Source organism: Lagopus muta, chromosome 9 (assembly GCF_023343835.1).
Source record: "Lagopus muta isolate bLagMut1 chromosome 9, bLagMut1 primary, whole genome shotgun sequence".
Taxonomy (NCBI): domain Eukaryota; kingdom Metazoa; phylum Chordata; class Aves; order Galliformes; family Phasianidae; genus Lagopus; species Lagopus muta.
The window spans coordinates 3,762,037-3,780,973 of NC_064441.1; the positions used below are offsets into that span (position 1 = coordinate 3,762,037).

General features: G+C 48.7%; 1 protein-coding gene across 7 annotated transcripts in view; it reads right to left on the reverse strand.

Moving 5' to 3' along the window:
* The window catches only part of MECOM (MDS1 and EVI1 complex locus), a 299,911-nt gene that overhangs the window by 44,214 nt on the left and 236,760 nt on the right, over positions 1-18,937 (reverse strand). The window contains exon 1 of one of the 7 annotated variants that reach the window (XM_048954833.1): positions 940-1,093. The exons of the other annotated variants lie outside the window; for them this stretch is intronic. The gene's annotated coding sequence lies outside the window, so the exon portion shown is untranslated. Of the gene's footprint in view, positions 1-939; positions 1,094-18,937 lie in introns of those variants that run through there. 7 annotated transcript variants of the gene reach the window in all.

The window sequence follows — 18,937 nt, forward strand, 5'->3', positions numbered from 1 at the left end:
ACAAACATCGAGAGATTGCTCGTGGACAAGAGGATGTCCCACTCTGATAGCGGGACGAACCGCCGTGCTGTCCATGGGAGCAGTGCCAGGCTCGGCCGCAGGCTCACTGGGGCCTGTCCTGCGTCCCGCACGGCGCTGCTCCCCCCGCACCGCTTTAAACTCCCGCAAACCGAAACGCAGAGGGAGACGGTGGCCGTTTCCCCAGCGGGAACCGTTCGCGTTCACGTCAAGAGGCGGCGAGCCGCCGGCCTCCGAGCTGAAGTGTCGGCGATCCCGGCACCGTGTGACGCTAAGCGCACGAGAAGCCACTGCCGGTCCCTGGCGGGGCTGCCGCTGTCGCAGCCCGCGTTCGCTCGGGGAGCCCCGCGGAAAGCGTTCCGCCCGCTGCGGGGCTGCGCGGCTCCGGCGGCCGCTGCCCGGGTCACGGCCCCCAGCGGGGCCCCGCGGGCGACGGGATGGGGGATCGGGCCCGGCCGTGTGTCTGTCTGTCCGTCTGCGTCTCTGTCTGTCCGTCTGTATCTGCACAGCCCTACGCGGGGCTGTTCGCAGCGCGGCCGCTTCCCTCCCCTCCTGGGCTCCCCGTCCATCGCATCCATTTTTTCCAAAAAGTGAAAACCGAACCATAGCAAACCCAATCCCAAACCAATACAATTAGAGTCGCCCCCCCACACTACACCCCCCTCGGAGTCCCCCCAGCACCTCACAACCCGTGGGCAAGCCGCATCCCCGCGGAACGTCCGAGCGGCCCCGGACCCCCTCTCTACTTATTTTATTTTAGTGGGGGAGGGGGTCGTTATATTTGATTTTCCCTTCCCAAGTAATCCCCGCTGTGCCCCCAGATTGGTGGGGGGGGAGAGGGGGGGTCCTCGAAGGGCATCGGGGCCGGGGCAGGTCGGCCCGTCCCGCGGGGCCCGGGGGAGCCGCGCTGCCCGCTCTTACCTTGTGTCGCCCGGAGCCTGCGGGGGCAGGGAGGGGGAGGAGGGAAAAAGATCCTTCAGGCGGCGGGGAGCAACATCGCGGCGTCAAACGCGGGCGGAGGCCGCGGCCGTCGGGGTGCGCTCCACCATGGGGCGGGGGTCGGGGGGGCCCGGGGGGCTCAGCGGCGGAGGGGCTCGGCGGGCTGCTGCCGGCTCGCCATCACCTTCCCCTTTCGGCCCCTCCTGGTCTTATCGGCTGGCTCAGCGAGCGCGTGTGTGTGTGTGCGTGCGCGCAAAGAAAGTTATCGGGAGAAAAGGGGGGAGGAAAATAAATAAAAAATAAAAAATAAAAAAAAAAAAACAACCACCACCACCGAAAAACCCTCTTGAATGGGGAAGAGAAATAATAATAAAGAAAAACAAAACAAAACAAAACAAACAAACAACAGAAATAACGCAGCCCTGCGCGCCGCACAAGAAAACAAACTTCTTTCACTTCTCCGCCGGGGATGGCAGAAAAGTGTGCGCGGGCGAGCGGGCGGCTCTCCCCTCCCCACCCCACCCCACCCCGCCGCTGCCCGCGGCTCTCCGGCCCCGCCGCACCCCCGGGCAGCGCCCGGACCTGCCCGCCCCCCCTCCCCGCCCACCCCGTCGGGTCCCGCCGGCCGCCGCTCCCCGCGCCGACACTGTCTCTTTAAAAGCGGGGCAGCGCCGGCCGCTCCCCCCCCCCCCCCCCCCCCCCCCAACTCCGGCCCCGCCGCTTCTCCGCCGCCACCCCCGGTCGGTTGTTCCCCCCCCCCCCCGCCCCGGGCTCTCCCGGCTCGCTTAAAGCGACAGCGGCCCCGCGGCCGGGGGTCACCGCCAGGTCGCGGAGGAGCGGCCCCGCCGCGGGGGCGAACCGGAGCCGTTCCCCCCCCCCTGCATCGCGGGGCCGCCGCGCCGTGCCGGGCGCCCGCCGCGATTCCTTCTCCCCCCGCGCCCCGTGGCGGCGGAGCCGTGCTCCCCCGACGGCTGCTCCCGGCGCTCCGGCGCGGCTGCTCGTTTTTACCGTCATCACCGGCACTGCGATTAGCAATGCGAATTTCTAACGAAACGCAACTTTTTTTTTTCTTTGCCTTCTTTTTTTTTTTTTTTTTTTTTTTTTTTTTGGCTTTTTTTTCCCCCCCCCTCTCTCCCATTCTCCCCCCCCCTACCCCCACCACCTCCACCCCCTTCTTTTTCCCTCTGCGCGGAGAATTTCCCGTTTCCTAAAGGAGCTCTTCTTTATTTATTCGGTAACGAATGCCGTGAATGGAGCCAGCGGAGGTTGGGCTCTCCCTGCCGCCGGAGCAGCGCCCGCCCCGGTCCCGCTTCCACCGCCCCGCGGGGGCTCCGCGCTGCCCCAGGACCCCCCGGGCCTGAGCCCACCCCGTTCCCTCGGCGTTGGGCATTTCCCGGCTGACTCCGGTGTGCTTTGTGTATTTTAGGGAAGAGGGCAGGAAAAAATTATATAAATATATGTATATAAAAAGAAGGGAGGACTGGATCTTTTATTGCGCCTGCCCCAAGTGCCACCCGCTTTTTTTTTTTTTCTTTTTTTTTCTTTTTTTTTTTTTTCCCAATGCAAATATATTTCTCAGCCCAAAAGTCGATTTTTCTTTCCCGGGGGGCAAGGGGAGGGCGAGAAGGCGGCTGACATGAGATGATGATTAATTCGTCTCAGCGGCCTGTTATCTGTGACATTGAACTGTTATTTCAGATAATGGCCATTGTTCCGGGCCGGGTGGGAGCGGGCCGGGGCCGGAGCCCCGCGTTGAGGCCGGGAGGTGGGACGGGAACAAAACCCTCGGGGAACCTGGCGGAGATTCCCAGGGCGCAGCGTCGCCTGGTTCCTCAACCCCAGTGCCGCACATTGGTGGAACCTCTCGGATTTTTTTTCCCTCTCTTCCTCTCTCTCTCTCTCTCTCTCTTTTTTTTTTTTTTTTTTTTAATTTAGCCATAAATTGGACCGGCTCGAGCTATGAGCTGTTCTATTTTCTTCCTGTCAGGATGAGGGATTTGTTTTATGATGCATTGTGTATTAAATACAAGTAATCTGGGAAACTGATTGCTCGAGCCCATAGGCCTGATCAGAAGCCTCGATAGGAACCGGAGCTGCCCCCCTCTCCTCCCCCCAACACACACACACACACAGACACACAAACCCCTATACGCTGTGCCACAAAAGGAGGAAACGCCGCTGGATAAACAAAAGGGCCTCCGGTACCGGCACCGGGATCCGCCCGAGCGCGGCCGCTAGGTGGGGCGCGCCGCCGGGACACGGCACGGAACGGGGATGGAGCGGGGACGGAGCCGGGATGGAGCCGGGATGGAGCGGAGCGGGCGCTGCTGAGCCCCTTTCTCCGTTTTAGGGTGAAAAGTCACTTTTTGGGAGTTTTCTTTCAGCGCTCCCTGAGGCTCGGCTGTACCCCTTTCCAGGAGGAGGAGGAGGAGGAGGAGGAAGGGGCACACTCGGAGGGCTCACAGCCGCTCCGTGCACACACATACGTGTGTTTTCCTTCTTTCGTTCGGAAGACGGCTGTGGCCTTTTCTCCCTCCCGGCGGAGGGCTCGGTAGGCGCTTCCAGAGGCCCAGCTATTTCCATAGGGTCCCTTTGGCGATTGTTTATTTAAAATCAGCCGCTCTATTAGTGGAGGCAGCGAGGAGTTAGTGCTTGGTCTGCTAGCAATTCCCACCGGGCTGTAAGCTGATGCCTCTTTTAAGCCTTTAACTTCATGGTCGTCCCAGAAGTAGAACTTCTCATAATGGAGACCCTATGGGCATCGTGCATTCCAGCACATCATTAAAGCACAGCAAAGCAGCTCAGCCACAGCCAGATGAAATAACGGCACTGTCCGCCTTTAATGGGCTTCCTGTGGCCCGACACCGCCGAGGACAATGGTGAAAACTCAGACAAGTCGCTGGTGATTTTTCAAAGCGCCGTAAATGTTCGTATTAGGCTTAATATTATCCTTACATTTATAGACCAAGCCGCTTCATAACCGCATTTTTAAGTGGGGTTTAATGTTATATTTCTCAAGGTGACTAAACACAACACCGAGCATCCTGCTGGATGCTTTGCTGAGCTCTTACGAACCTGGGGAGGGGGTGAGGCGCATCAGGGTGTGCAGCAGCCCTGCAAGTATCCCCACCACTGCGGGATGGACCCAGGAGAGCAGTGCTGAAGCAAATCCCACCCGCAGATAGCGGCTTCAAAATAAAATAAAGTATTAAGTGGGAAAAAAAAGCCAAGTCGAGCAGAGCCAGCAGCAGTGCTGTGTGTTTGAGGTGAGGAGCTGGGCCTGACCTGGCCCTCCGTGCCCCAATCCCTGCCCTCCCGCCAGGCCAGAGGCAGTTTTCGAGCAAAGGAGAGGGAGAGGAGGAGGAAATTAAAGGTAAAAAAAAAAAATGTAAATAAAAAATTTCCCTTGGTCTGGAAATGGGCCCAACTGAAAGCATGTTAATCTCCACCTCAGTAATTTGGTTCTTCTGGAGAAGACAGAAGCCCTGCTGCTGTGCCCTGCACTTCATAAATCACGTCTTTATGTGGACAAGGTCAGGGCACCTAACAGCTCAGACATGGGCCTTTGCAGTGGCTCGGAGGGCTCCGGCATGTTTATTCTCTCGCATAGATCTCCGAGGAGCAGTCCAGCACGCTTCTAATTACTTTTGATTATTTTCATTTGCTCGGGTCAGGCTGGCTTTGCCGGTGCTGCTGCAGGGTGGGTTTCCTCCCCCTGGCTGATGGTGGGATGTGGGGAGGGCAGTTCTGACACCCCTTTCCCGGTGTCCCCAGGAATGGTGTGTTATGGTGGGGGGGGACATGTGGGGGCATCCAGCTGGGATTCCCCTCCCTATGCAGGGCAGTTGGAAATGCATAACCGCACACACACCACAAAAATAACCAATTGCTTTTGGGAAGAAAAGAAAAAAAAAAAGAACAAAAAACCAGCACATCCCTGCAAAAAGAATAGAAGAGAGAGCGGTGCAGGCGTGGGTGGCAAAAATCTGCAGGATCTCTGCTGCTGTGATGTGTTCAGGAAGGGCAGCACACTGCCACAGCCCCCAGCCATGCCCCGCAGCACTGTGTGTGAGCCCCCTCCCCTCCTGCTGCACCCGACGTGGCGTTTTATAGCTGGGATAAATATATATATTTAGGTATATGTCAGTGGCAGCACGCACAGCACCCTGTGGCAGGCAGTGTGGGCTCCAGGTGTGCATGGAGCTGTTGCCATACCCCCGTCCCATCATGCTGGGGTCCCCCACAGTGCAGTCACAACTGAAGGATGAGGGGAAATTTCCTGACCAGGGGCTGGTGGATGAGAAGGGGTTTTTTTGCGTGCTCTGAGGCACACCAGTGGAGTTTGGACCCTTTGGGGCCTTGGGTGTTACCAAGAGAAAAAGGGAGATTCACCTACTCTGTCAATAAGATGTAAAATGAGTCAGTGATTGGGATGTGGCTGCGTGAGGAAGGCTGAGAAGCCTTGTGGAACCTGCAGCAATTCCTCAGCCGAGAGATGTTACAAAACCTTACTGCAAACAGCCTGTGTCTCTGGCACACAAAAGTGAGGTGCTGGGGGGTGCACTGCTGCTCACCCACCTCCCACTGCAAGCACGCTCCTGGGGCAACAGAGAGGGAATTCCAGAGGGAGAAAGCTCCCAGTTTTTCTCCTCTGAGTCTTCCCACTGCTTGCCCTGCCAAGGAACATGCTCTGGCACAAGGTGCCAAAGGCTATTGCTGTTTTCAGTTGCAGTGTTCATTGCTTCAGTTACAAAAGACTCAAGAAGCCTCCAAACCTGGACCTAGTAGACACAGAGCAATTGAATGTGTGGCTGCTTAATGTGAGGGATGGCCTTCCATCCACCCAGGAGCTGTGGGTTTTATGGCCCTTTGCCTTTCTCCTATTTTGAAAAAAAAAGCTAAAATTCTGGAAATAAAATAAAAACTTTAATTTTCAGACCTTTCCATTTGCCACGCAGTCCCAGGGCTCAGCACTGGTTGGAAAGGGTGCACACAGCGGGTCTGGGTCCCTACATTATCCCAGAGCCAAGGGATGGAGACTGGGAAAGAAACCAACAGAGCGAAGGAAACACCAGGCTGAAGGGGATCGGAAGGGTTAATAAGCAGAACTTTACACTACAAAGATTAATGTGATGCATAGCAGGTAATTCTACTTTAGTAATCAATTTTAGGAATGAGTGGATATTTTCAAAGCATTCCTATTGTAGCCAAGGTTTTAACTAGGCATACAAGAGTGGACATAAACACCTGTGGACTTTATAAGAGTACGAAGCAATTTATCACCCAATAAAATTGAAACACTCATTTTAAAATTTTCAGGTTTGCATTTGCTGTTTTAAATGTACATGTGTGGATGCTTCTAGCACTGCTCATAAGCAGCAGGATGCACATTGCTCACACACAAACACACGTGCATGCAGACAGCATATCCAGCTCCTGAGTGGGGCACAAAAACCTGCTGCAGGAGGTGTCAATAGCTTCACCCCACCTACATGTTGCATTAAACCCACTGTGACAATCTACTGGAGTTGTCTAAAACCTGCACTAAAGGGGCATTAAGTCAGCTGGCATTGGAAATTACTGGAATTCGATTTTCAGATAAACCACAAAACTTGATGAACTACCATCGTTCTGGCTGAATTAACTCATCATCCCTAGGAGCAGTGCAGTGTGGAGGACAGCAGCACATAGTCTCTTCCCAGCAGGGCTCCAGCAGCTGGTTCACCCCCTCTTATGGCACAAGGAAAGGAGCCCCACAAGGGACCCAGCGCTGTTGAGGCATTAGGTATCAGTTATATGAGGATAGGAGATGGAGCTTTATTACAAGCTCATTACAAAACTATAAATAGGTTGAAACCCCCACAGCAATTCAAGTCATGCTCATAGATAAGTCCAAGGGCTGGAATTCAGGTATGTGAAGTTATTTGGCCAATGGACGTGTTTGCAAGGTCGATCCTTATCCCCTGCATGCAGACTCTGAGACACAAAGCACTTGGAGCACAGGTGCCACTTCTACAGCCCAGCTTCCCCAGCTATGTGCAGGCACCTGCCCCAAAGTGGAAAGCAGGTCCTGAGCAAACGCGTGACCGGTAAATGCTTAACCAGCCATGAACATGCACGGCAGCTGGGCTCTGTGCACAGTGAAGTGCTGCTCCACATAAATTAGTCACACATGGGTAAAGGAGCAGGGTTGGTTCTGAAAACTCTTGCTCCAAGAGCAGCCTGGTTTGCACAAAAGAGCTTGGCTGGAGCTGAAGAAGGGACAAGGAGCAGCAAAAGACCATCACATCTACCAAAACCTACAGTGTCTTCCAGGACTCACCATGTGCACCAAAACCCATCACATCCACCAAAATACTCAATGTCCACCAAAGCTCTTATTGCCCAACATGCCTACCAAAGCCCACAATGTCCAACAAAGTCCACTGTGTCTACCAAAAGCCACCATGTCTACCAAAACCCATTACCTCCACTAACATCCACCATGTCCACCAACCCAGATGAACGCTCAGGAGTGTTAATTCTCCTCCCATCAAAGAGTGAGAGGAAGACAGTATTTCACTGGGTATCTTACAAAGATTTTGTGAAAGCATGCTGCAACTTCCCTTTGCCTGCTTTGGGAACAGTGTAAAGAACAAGAAGCCTATTTTGCTCACCAGAAAGCTCTGTTGGGGAATGTATTTGATACAGGTGTCAGAATAAACCTGTTCTGCTAACCAAAAAAATGTGTCTTGATCACAATGGGTTATTAACGAAATGGCTATGAACATCAGCATATACTTGTGGCAGATTTCTTTCATAAATGAGTTGAACATTTTCCAATTTCAAAACAGTGCTGCTACCTATAAACTGGGAAATTAAGGGCTTTTCCCCCTAAGACTTAAATCCCTCAGGGCACTTATGTTCTGGCATGCATCCCTTATTTGCTGAAGAAATTTCAAACTTGGTAATTTAGCACCATACTGATAAAACAAAGGAGGAAAAAAAAGAAGTTAGGCATGTGTGCATGTGAAGGAGGAGGGAGGTGAGTGGTATAGCTGCAGGCATTTTTTTCCCGTGGCTTTTTTTATACACAAGTCATGCTGCAGATTTTGTATGAGATTCATAGAGAAAACATTCCCAAGATAAAATATATAAGATGCATATCAATCCATAAACTGAGTTTTGCAGATGCAAAATGACCTGCAGAATTTAAATGAGGATGGAGACTGCTTTATAACCATTTCTCCATATAACTTATTTAAGCCTAAGATGTTGGGCTAAATTTGCCACCAGCAGAATTATGAGTATTAGCATTATTAGTATTACAGCAGCACCTAGAGGCCCAGGTTGAAACTGAGACCCTTTGTGCACTGAAAAATGATAAGCAGGGGTCTCTGCCCTGCTCAGCTTACAGTTGGCACAGGAAGCATCAACGGCGTGCTGGATGGGAAGGTCGGTGTTTTGGTTGGATGGGTGGAATAGGGAGATTGGCTCATGGAGAAATCAGTGACAGGCCAGGAATACAATAATTTCCCATCACTTTCCTTCACTGCTTTGTAATTCTTTTTTTTGGTTCTAATGAACAGAAAGTGGGAGTTGCAAGTGCTCATTTAGCACTTTGGAATTAGTGCTCCTTTAACTCTCTAAGTTAATTCATGAATTTTGTCTCAAAGTGACCACAAAAGTTTTAGGTTGAGGTTGTTGAGGACAGAATGTACTTCTACAGAAAGGATCAACCAGACTGGATTGGGTATATTTATCACATGCAGGAGTTTCACTCCAAAATACCATTTATATGCCCAGAAATCTATTCAGCAAAGATAACGCAGCAAGGGAAAATGAATATTATCAGTCTATGAGCAAAGATGGGAAGTAATGTTGTAGCAGCTTAAGATTAGGTTTGCTCGTATCTGAAGCCTTTTACATCTCTATTCTGTTTGCTCTTACCTTGGGTTTAACAAGTGAAATGTGGTGACAAAGAACGCTGTGAGAATCTTGACTGTGGCTGCTGCTGACTCTGCTGATAGCAGCACAGTGCCTCATTTCCCCATTAACTGATGGAAAAGAGGCAGGAAAGTCAATGACGGAAACCTCCAAGCTCCAATCAACCTGTGCTTTGATATGATACTGTTCCTCTGGGGTGAAGAGTAAGAGAAGAGTAGCACATTGAGGAGTTATGTATAAATGGATATAGCAGACATCGTCGTCCTGGTGTCCACCAGCACCTCAAAGGCTTTGGTGGCTGTGGGTGATGCTGTCCTACTGCAACTCCTGCCAGTAGCCAAGTGGCCACTGGACACATCTCAGGTGCAGTGACAGTGGCTTGTGTGAGCTAGATCAGTAGTAAAAGCAGGTCAAATTTTAAATGACAGGTGTGTATTTTTAGAAGGATTTGTAGTGTTTGGTCTCCAGCTTTGGATGGCTACAGAGTATTCCGCAAGCCAAAAATCTGTCCTTTGGTTTTGGTTTGTTGATTAAATATACTTGTTACCAAGAACTTCACGCAGGAAAAAATTTAAGAGAGACTTCAGTGAGATGTTATCAGCTTCAGCTGCAGCACAGAACAGCTAAAATGTAATGGCTCTTCAGATCTCGAGGTATTTCTACTGACTGCTGTATAATCAGCATGTTAAATCTGGGCATCTCTTCAGGCATAGTTATTTATATGATATATACAGATCAATGCCTATTGATTTTGTAATTTTGATGCATTCCTATGCAATGGTTCAGTTTCAGATGATCTTATTTATCAAGCTCTTGTCTATATCTTTCCTTCCAAGATGTCCAGCACTTCCAGACCAGTTCAAGCAAGTCCCACTGCCACCGTCCCCTTAGTCCCCTGCATGCACATTTAGTCACGTCCTACAGCTTTGTATGCAGCTCCAGGTTTGTTAGTAATTGAGGATAAAGTTCATAAACTCGCTTCACAGATACACTGGAACAGATTGCCCAGAGAGGTGGCGATACCCCATCCCTGGAGACACCCATGGTCAGGCTGGACGGGGCTCTGAGCACCTGGTGGAGCTGTGGGTGTCCCTGTTCACTGCAGAGGATTTGGACCAGATGGCCTTTAAAGGTTTCTTCCAACTCAAACAACTCTGCTTTGTTGATTCTATGCCACCATTCCACTGCTGGCCTTGGAACCACCCATAGCTCTCCAAAAAGTCTTCCCCACCCCATGCACCCCAGTGCAATTCGGGATTGTTTTGCAGGAGGCCAAAGGGAGCTGGGATGGACTGTGCCCATGAAATTGAAGTTATGAGGGTGAGTACCTTCTAGGAGGAAAACAAAAAGGGTCCCTGAACACTAAACAGCAACTTCAGCAAGATAGCAAGCGTGAGCTAATTACAAAGTAAGGCCGATCACCATGCAAAAGTAAAATGACTTCATAAATAGCTTGAGATATCATGTTAAAAGCACCTTCAGGAGTAGAAAGATGCTGTGCTAAAAACAAGAGATCTAAAGAGCTGTTATTACACATCCATTACGTTTTCTGAGCTGTCTCATTCACTTTTTGAAGTGGTGTATACGTGATACAGCAAGGCAAAACATTTTATGTACCGTAAGAAATTGGACACAATGTTTAATGTTCAGAAGATAAAGTTAACAAAACCACATCTCGGTGGCTTTTTATTTCTCTATTTTATGATCTTTCAGGAACTTTAAAAAGAAACAAAAAGGAAGGATAAGCTACCATGCACACTGCCTACTTTTTTTCTACAGGCTGATCTGAACCCAAGGTAGAAATAATAGTAAAAAGTCTTTTTTAATGTCTAAATAGATGATGTTCTCTCTGTTCTTTCCTCAGTCTCGTCACTACAGACTTCTCAGTGACACTGGTAGCAGTGACTCTCCATGGTCTTCTGCTCCTCAGGGTGCCAAAATGCTCACGATAGAACTGTGATGACACACGGATGCGATGCTGCACGCACACACAAAATCCATTTTCTATGCTGAGTGCCCATTTCAAAGTCAAACAGGAGTAATGCCTTGATACTAGCCAGAGTCCAGGTTGAGAACAGAAAAAGGCAATGTGTGAAGAGATGTCCATTTCCCTTGGATGGGGAAAGCAATAAAAAAGAATAATCATGATGGGAGATAGACACAGCATTCTAGAACCAGGTATAGATCATTCATGTATTGGCCTAATGAACAAGAAGTTGGTGTTTGAGTGGCATAAGCTGCACCACAGCTAACATCTTGCCAAGTTCTACATTAGATAAAAATGAGCTTAAACTGTCAAATAGGTATTGTGTATTTTGCAGCTGTACATGTATGCTACAGGCAAACAGAGTGCCTGGCAGGAAGTAAAGGATTATTTCCGCTGATTTCAGGAGGAAAATGCAAGAGAAAAGGCAAGAAGAAAAGCCATGTTTTGTATAATCTATTTCACATAATGTCTCATATGGATAGTCATCAGACTTTACAAAATCTTAGTGTGTGCTGTAGTCAGAAGGACTATATTCAAATTCCTTTTGAACGTTTCTCAGTGTGTTTGTATTATGTTCATTGCTACTTTCAACTGGCGAGGTTTTTCTTTCGATACAGAAGTTTCAATGGGGTGACCTCTATCACAGCCACGCAGGTTTCACAGCTGTAACTCAGCGATACGTCTAAGCAAATCTGAAGGAGTTATAGGTGATAGAGCAGATGCCTGCAGCCCGAATTCATGTGGCCAAGTTCATTTCTGGTACAGCTTCCCTGAACATTTCTGTGCTCTTTTACATGGAAAGAATTTGTGCTTGGATGAACTCGTTCCTGGCATGAATTTCAATGGCAATGGAAATCAGGTTCATCTACTTAGAGTGACACCCATTGACCAAAATGAAACACGAAGGTAAAAGGACAGCCCTGGGGGCAGCCTAGTGGAGTTCTGCTGAGGATAAATCTGTGGCATCTTCTTAGCTAATATTATGACTTGAATTACAGTGAAGTGTGTGACGTGATGGGCAGCTCCCCAAGACCCAGCTCCCCTCCCCTGTGTGGAAAGCAAAGGGTGTGATGGCAAAAGCAGCAACAGAAAGAAGAAAGCGCACCTCTTCAGAAGCTAATTCATGGCCCTCAGTAATCCTTCACTCGTTTCATTGAAATAATGTTCCAAACACTTTACCAAATTAAACTCTCGTGGAGCTCACATCCTTCATGCCTGAGAAGGCAATGGCTCTGGGATGGAATGGGCAGCCATTGCGGGAAGTGGGAGCAGTGCTTCCAGCTGGGAGCCTGGCTGCTGTGGCATCACTATTCAGGTGGATGTAGAGTTCACTTCCCAGCCTTCCAGAAGAGATCTTTAATGACCGCCAGACCTTGGAAATGTACCCAAATTGGAAAGAAAAGCTCTGTACGTGAACTGTTACACAGGTTCAGCCCTGATGTGGGTATGTGTCACCCCCTGAATCGGGAAGGATGCCTCCAGTAACAGCAAATTATCCCAGCCAAAGCCTGCCTTGGCCCAGCCCTGCTTGGAAGATCTTCCAAGGCTGTAGCACAAGGTGGTATGGCTGGAGACCAACTCAAGGCATTATTTTATTTTGTTTTGGTTAGCAGAGTTGATATTTGGTCAAAGGCTTCTAGCTGTGAAATGATGAGGAGCTGCCAATTTCTAAGCTAAATGTTGTACATTCATATCCTGCTACCACTAACTCCATTATGATTAGTCAGGAGTGAACTTAGAAGGTTTAGAAATAAGGTTTGGATAAACATCCCAAAATTTTGGATGCTTATCTGAGCCTGACCCAAACCCCCTGAGTATGCGGAATTGAGCTGGAAATCTGGCAAGAATGTTAATTTCCACACTTTTCATTTCTCTCTTGAAGGCTATATTTGCAGTTTAAGAAATTTTCTTTAATTGGAATTAGCATAATACATTATTTCCCTGTGGTGAGAACAGCTTTTCTGTAGTTACTCTGACTGTTGGGACTTTGTCCAAAGAAGTACAAAAAGGGATGAAAGTAAACACACACAAAAAAAAGCCTAAAGTAAGTGAATGAAACTCTTTAAGCCCCCAAAACTGGTAGATTCTATTTAAGCCTTCCCCCCAGATGAACAGCTTTGTCCAAGCTTAACATGATGCCCATACAACTGTGCCCCTTTTATGGACATTTGATAGTAATTAGTGATTTGGGCAGCACACTGCTGCTTCATCGCACATCTTCTCTATTTGATCTCATTATTTTAATATGATCAATAAAAATACCATGCTGGGCTATGCCATCACATACAATCGGTTGGTATTTGGCTCTCTAGAACTGAGAAGTTATGAGTGTTGACTATGGAATTCATTACTTTGTAAGTATTAGTTTTATGTTTTAGGAAGCCAAACTCCATCCACATACTAAATGTAGCAATATTTGCTGTGGAGATATTATGGAACTAACAGACGAGGGGAACTTAACTCCTGATCTGCACACCAGAGGCACAGCCATCACCCAGCAGACCCAGCTCTCCTGCTGGACATCCAGCCACAATCCTGCCCTCCCTGCAGAGCCCAGCACCGTGTTCAAAAGGCCTTGCAGATGCCCAAAGTGTGTTTTGTTGGTTCATTTTTGTAGCTTTTTTTTTCTTTTTTTCCTTCACCTTAGGCCCTTTGCAGATCGACTCACAATATGAGGTGAATTGGGAACAACACAAGCGACCTTCTCAAGCACTTTCCACATTATGGAAAATCAGAACCCAGTGGCTCTTCCTCCCTCCTCTGCTCATTTTCTCCAGGAAACTAAATAGCAAAGTAAAATAGCAGTCTGTGCATGTGCACCTGGGTGTAAGCACAACACGTGTCGAGATTCACACGCATCCATTAAATTAAATGCTCGATCGTACTTAATAACAAATAAATAACAATGAATCATAACAAAAATGATTACCCAGTGCTCACACAGAAGAAAAGCACAACCGAGTGCCACTCCACAGCCATCCTTCAGTACTCCAGAGCAAGCCCTGTCCCCCTGTACTGCAGAATATCACACCTATGACATGCACTGAAACAGAAACCCAGGCTCCCTGCCCCGTCCATGGCAGGAACAGGGCCAGGCTGCCCAAGCGAGGAGAAAATGTCACCCAGCCAGAACACAAAGGCTGAGATGGTATCTTGCTGCTGGCTCGGTGAATCATGCACCAGGAAAAACGTATTTAGCTATTCCTGGGCCTGACAGCAGCACAGAGTCCCTGGGAGAGCACTGATTCTGTGCACAGAGCCGGAGAGGTGCCAACCCCTCCTTTCCCAAAACAATGGATTTGGGGGTGACATCGGATCCGGCCCTGGGGGCATTCACAGGGCTGCAGGGGATGGCAGAGCCAAGACCCTGCAGCAGCCAGTGCCCACAGTTAATGAATTAACAGGGCTGATTAAGAGAGGCTGTGTCCAATGCTCAGCTTGTATAAGGAAGGGATGGGGTCAGGGAAGAGCCCAAAGACCACCCCTGGGATGGGGCCCTATGTTCTTCATTTTCAGAAGTGTGCAATATAAACCCCAAGTTTCTGAAATTTGATGCGATTTCATTCCGAGATATTTTTACTCTAAACTTAAGGCTGCCAGCAATGGTGAGAATAAACCACCAAGAGTGTGTCTGGTCAACTCGTGGGAGCAAAGGAGGCACCTCCAGCACATAGGAGATGTCAGAGCTTGACCAAAGGCAGCAACCAGGGAGATCCACTGCAAAATCACCAGAAGTGCTCAAAGTACAGAGCAGGGACATGAAATATTTCCATTGAGAAATCCATGCCCCACTGAGGGCAATAACGAAACGCTGATTGCCTGTAGAGAGAAAGGGAACAATTCAAGTGTTTGCTCAGCAGGCAGAGAGGGAACATTACCCGGAGTACAGCCCATACAGCCCATGATAAACACGTTATAAAAGAGGCATTTGCACAGAGCTGTTGCTTACAATGGGCAGTGCCACCAAAAACCGTGTTGCTGTTGCTGTGTGCCACAGGAGGCCAGTGTCTCTCCTGTCCCACCAGCCTGGGATATGCTTTCTCCTCCCATGTTACCAAGGCTTTATAGTGGAGCTCATCAGCTGGTGTTAGCCAATGTCACCCTGTTTAACAGCACCATAAAACAAACAGCCCAGGAGGCTTTGTCACTAAAGCCGTGTACTTTATAAGGCACAAGTCTGAATAAATATCTAACTGCTCACACCCTTTCCAAAGGAACAAGAACAAGCTGAACTGAAAGTGCTGATTTGTATCTAAAGTGGAGCTGACTCTGCAGCAGGACCAAAGAAGTAGGCTGGCTGGATGGTGCCTGCTAGAAGGAGCTACAGCATCATTGTTGTGTGCTTTGGAGAGGCAGCAGGAAAGCAAGACAGGAAATCTCAAATGTGAGCTGGAAACAGAGGACATGTACAGCCCATGCCATGCCATACCGTGCCATGCCATGCCATGCCATGCCATGCCATCCTATCCTACCCTACCCTACCCTACCCTACCCTACCCTACCCTACCCTACCCTACCCTACCCTACCCTATCCTATCCTATCCTATCCTATCCTATCCTATCCTATCCTATCCTATCCTATCCTATCCTATCCTATCCTATCCTATCCTATCCTATCTTATCCTATCCTATCTTTCATTGCCTAAAGAGGGGCTATAAGAAGAAAGGGGACAGACTGTGTAGCAGGGTCTGTTGTGATAGGACAAGGGGAAATGGTTTCAAACTAAAAGAGGGGAGATTTAGACTGGTTAGAAGGAAAAAGTTTTTTGCATGGTGAGGCAGTGGCATAGGTTGCCCAGAGAGGTGGTGGTGCCCTATTCCTGGTGACACTCAAGGTCAGGCTGGATGGGATTCTGAGCTTCTGGTGGGTGTCCTGTTCATTGCAGAGGACCAGATGGCCTTTAAGGACTCCTTCCAACTAAAAAAAAGTTCTATGATCCTATGATCTGTGACCAAAGTAATACTGAAGTCATTGCATTTCCTTTCACTGTGGTGAAAGGAGGGCACAGACATCCCTCTACTGCCCTGGTAGGAAGAGAATCCCCATGGGGTACCACACTAACTGCATACACAAAATCAGCTGATATGACACCCCAAATTCAGCCATTGTGATAGCAAATTGTGTGCACTGAGCACGTCAAGAGACCAGGAAGGGTTTAAGATCCTTTCTGCCTGATTTCTCCTGCCTAGGCTGCGAGAGCAGAGAGAAGAATGCATGGGCCTAGAGGACACAGCTTTTATTCTTCCCATCAAAATGCTAACAATAAAGGAAATTTCAGTAGCGAGTTGCAGTGAGATTCACTTTGATGTACTCTAAATGATGTGTTAAATGATGATTTCCAACACAGCTTAGAGCAGAAAGTCTTTTTGGAGTGACATTTGTTGTGGAACCAGTGGCTGCTATGAAGATGAATCTGTGTGTGCTCTCGGAGCACCTGCCTGCAGAGGTGTTGCAGATGAGTTCTGCATGAGAAAATGACAATGCAAGATTTGCAAGCAGCCTCAGACTGAGTCTATGGTACAAGAAGGCTGTCTACAGCAATTTCCTCACTGCTTTCATTATACATATGCAGCCAAGCTGCCAGCTGTAATTAAAAATTACATGGTGATTTCTTCAACAAATGGCTGTCCTTCAGCAAAACACTTCACACATTGCTCACACAGCAACTGTGGTTGCTCACAATTTGTTTAACTTCCAGCTGCACAGGTTTTGCAGAACCGTTTCCCTTTGCTGTGTAATTGTGAGCAATGACATTTATAAATGAAAACAATGCTTGAAATTTTGTTCAGACCTACTTAAGCATCCACACAAAGCTTTGATCCTCAGAGATTAGCAGAGCACTGATATACAGATAACCCACATGGAGGCTAAGGAGCAGCACATTTGCCCACTATTCATGGCTCCCTCCTGCTGCCATACAGACATCAGCCCCACTTGGCTGCCTCCCTAGCTATGGATGGTTTCACAGGCTAACTCACGTGGGTTTGGCCTCTTGTGTTTCAAATCTTCCCTGGTCACATGCGACCTGCCTTTCAGAGTGGTAAGGGAGTGTTTGGCTTCTTCAGCCTTTCCTCACCCTCTCAAGATGCCAACACAGGCATCTGCCAGCCCTTTTCTTTGCTTTCAGATATTTTTTTTCTTTCTTTTTACTGGTTTTCCATTCTCTGGCATTTACAGTATAGCCATAGAGGTAGAAAGGCATATATTTACCTCTCTTTCCTATCTAAGCTTTTTTAAATCAAAGGCTCAGTGCTGTTTCCAGTTGGAAAATTTCTTTGCACAAGCCATTTACAAGGCCTTTATAAGCCAACATATGCCAAGGCCTCTCTTATTTCTAATTTACAGCAGTTGAGCCTAATGGGCATCAAAAAGGAAGGAGCCAGGCTTGAGTCTCTGTGGGTGGACAGAAGGATAGCCCAGAGGCAGTGCATCAGCAACAAAAGGACTGAAATCTCAGCTGTGTGCTGCCACATCAGAAGTCTTCTTGCATGGACATGCTAAGAGCTTGGCTCCTGCCAGCATGGGTTTGGAGCTACTTTTCTTCAAATCATTTGGATCAGATTGATGGCAAAATGAACAAGTATACTCATTAAGTCCTAAATATGTCTGAAAAGATATATATAAATATATGCATCTCTATAAATAATGGTGTAAATCTCTTTCAATATTGGTATAATATATTTCTTAGCTTGCTGCTGCTCTCACCGTGACTGTTCTCATCAGCTGACACATAAATGACCTTCTACAGTTCCACTGGCCCAGGGAGCTGCGGTGCCAGGTTTGCAGCATGAAATCATCATCTAATGGCCTCTGTGGGGACTGGAAGCCAGAACTCACTGCCATTTACTGCTGGCCTGGTGCTCTCTCTTCTCCTGTGAGTGGCCTACGCTGCCAAGCAGAGGCAGTGCTGACCACATAAATGCATTTTGGAAGAATGGGGAGGATGCATCCATCCCACCTGGTTCTACAAGGGCTACCTGGGCACTTCTTGCCACTCCACACCTGCCTCCATGAGTGGAAAAATACTCATGGTCACACAAAGCAGACAAGAGGCAATGTCAGTGGGCAAGGAGGTGGAATGGGAGGTGGAATGGGAGGTGGAAGGGCTTTTAGGGCAGGAGGGACAAGGAGGGTGAGTGGGGAGAGCAAGCAGGGCTTTCCCAAGGCCACTCCTGCCTGCACTCGACAGCTTCACAAATACCTGGCACAGTGCAGGAGTGGAAGACAAACCTCAGCCCCTTGAGATTAGCAGGAGTTGGGAAATCATGTCATTGCTCCCCATGGAACTTCAGGGGCCCTTCACAAAAGTCCCCCAGATTCCCAGGGCTTTCAATGAGCATGAGACTTCTCTCCGGTGTCCCTACTTTTTTCCTCCATGCACCCTTTCCACCACAACCACCCGCAGCAGATGGGCAGGTCTGTCCTGATGTGCCAAATCCATCCAACCACAGCCATCGATGGCCAACACACCCTATTTCCACACTTGGGGCTCAAGCTCTGGCTCAGCAGTTCCACTCTCTGTGGAGATGCCGATTCTTTTTCTCTGCTTGAGTTGGGGTTGGGGACGTTCCTGCTGACAGTCAAAAAGCAATCTCCTGCCTTGCAGGGGGTCAGTTTAACCATGCGTCAGCACGGCAGATTGTGACCATGGGTACCACCCAGTTTCATTGGTTAGCAAGGGCTAAAGTTACACTTCCAACATTCATCAATCAGTAGGGAAAAATACGCATCAAATTAAAACACCCGGCAAACTGCAACACCTAAGGGCTTTTTCCTTTTACAAGTGACATTTTCTTCCACTGAAAACAGAACTACTTGTGCAGGTGGTTTTTAAACACAAGCAGCTGCTCCGTGGAAATGCAGTCAGGGAAAATAATTCGGAAAAAGGGGAAAGACAAAGCCATGGGTGTGGAGCTAGAATCTATACGGCCCTGATTCCCAGGGAAATATAGGAAGGCAAGAGAAACCTCAGATATAAACAGTAAGGGGAATTTCCATTGCACCGGTCCCAATAAACACAGTGGCTTTAAGTGAAGAAAAATGGGATCAAGGGAACAGGCAGAGCT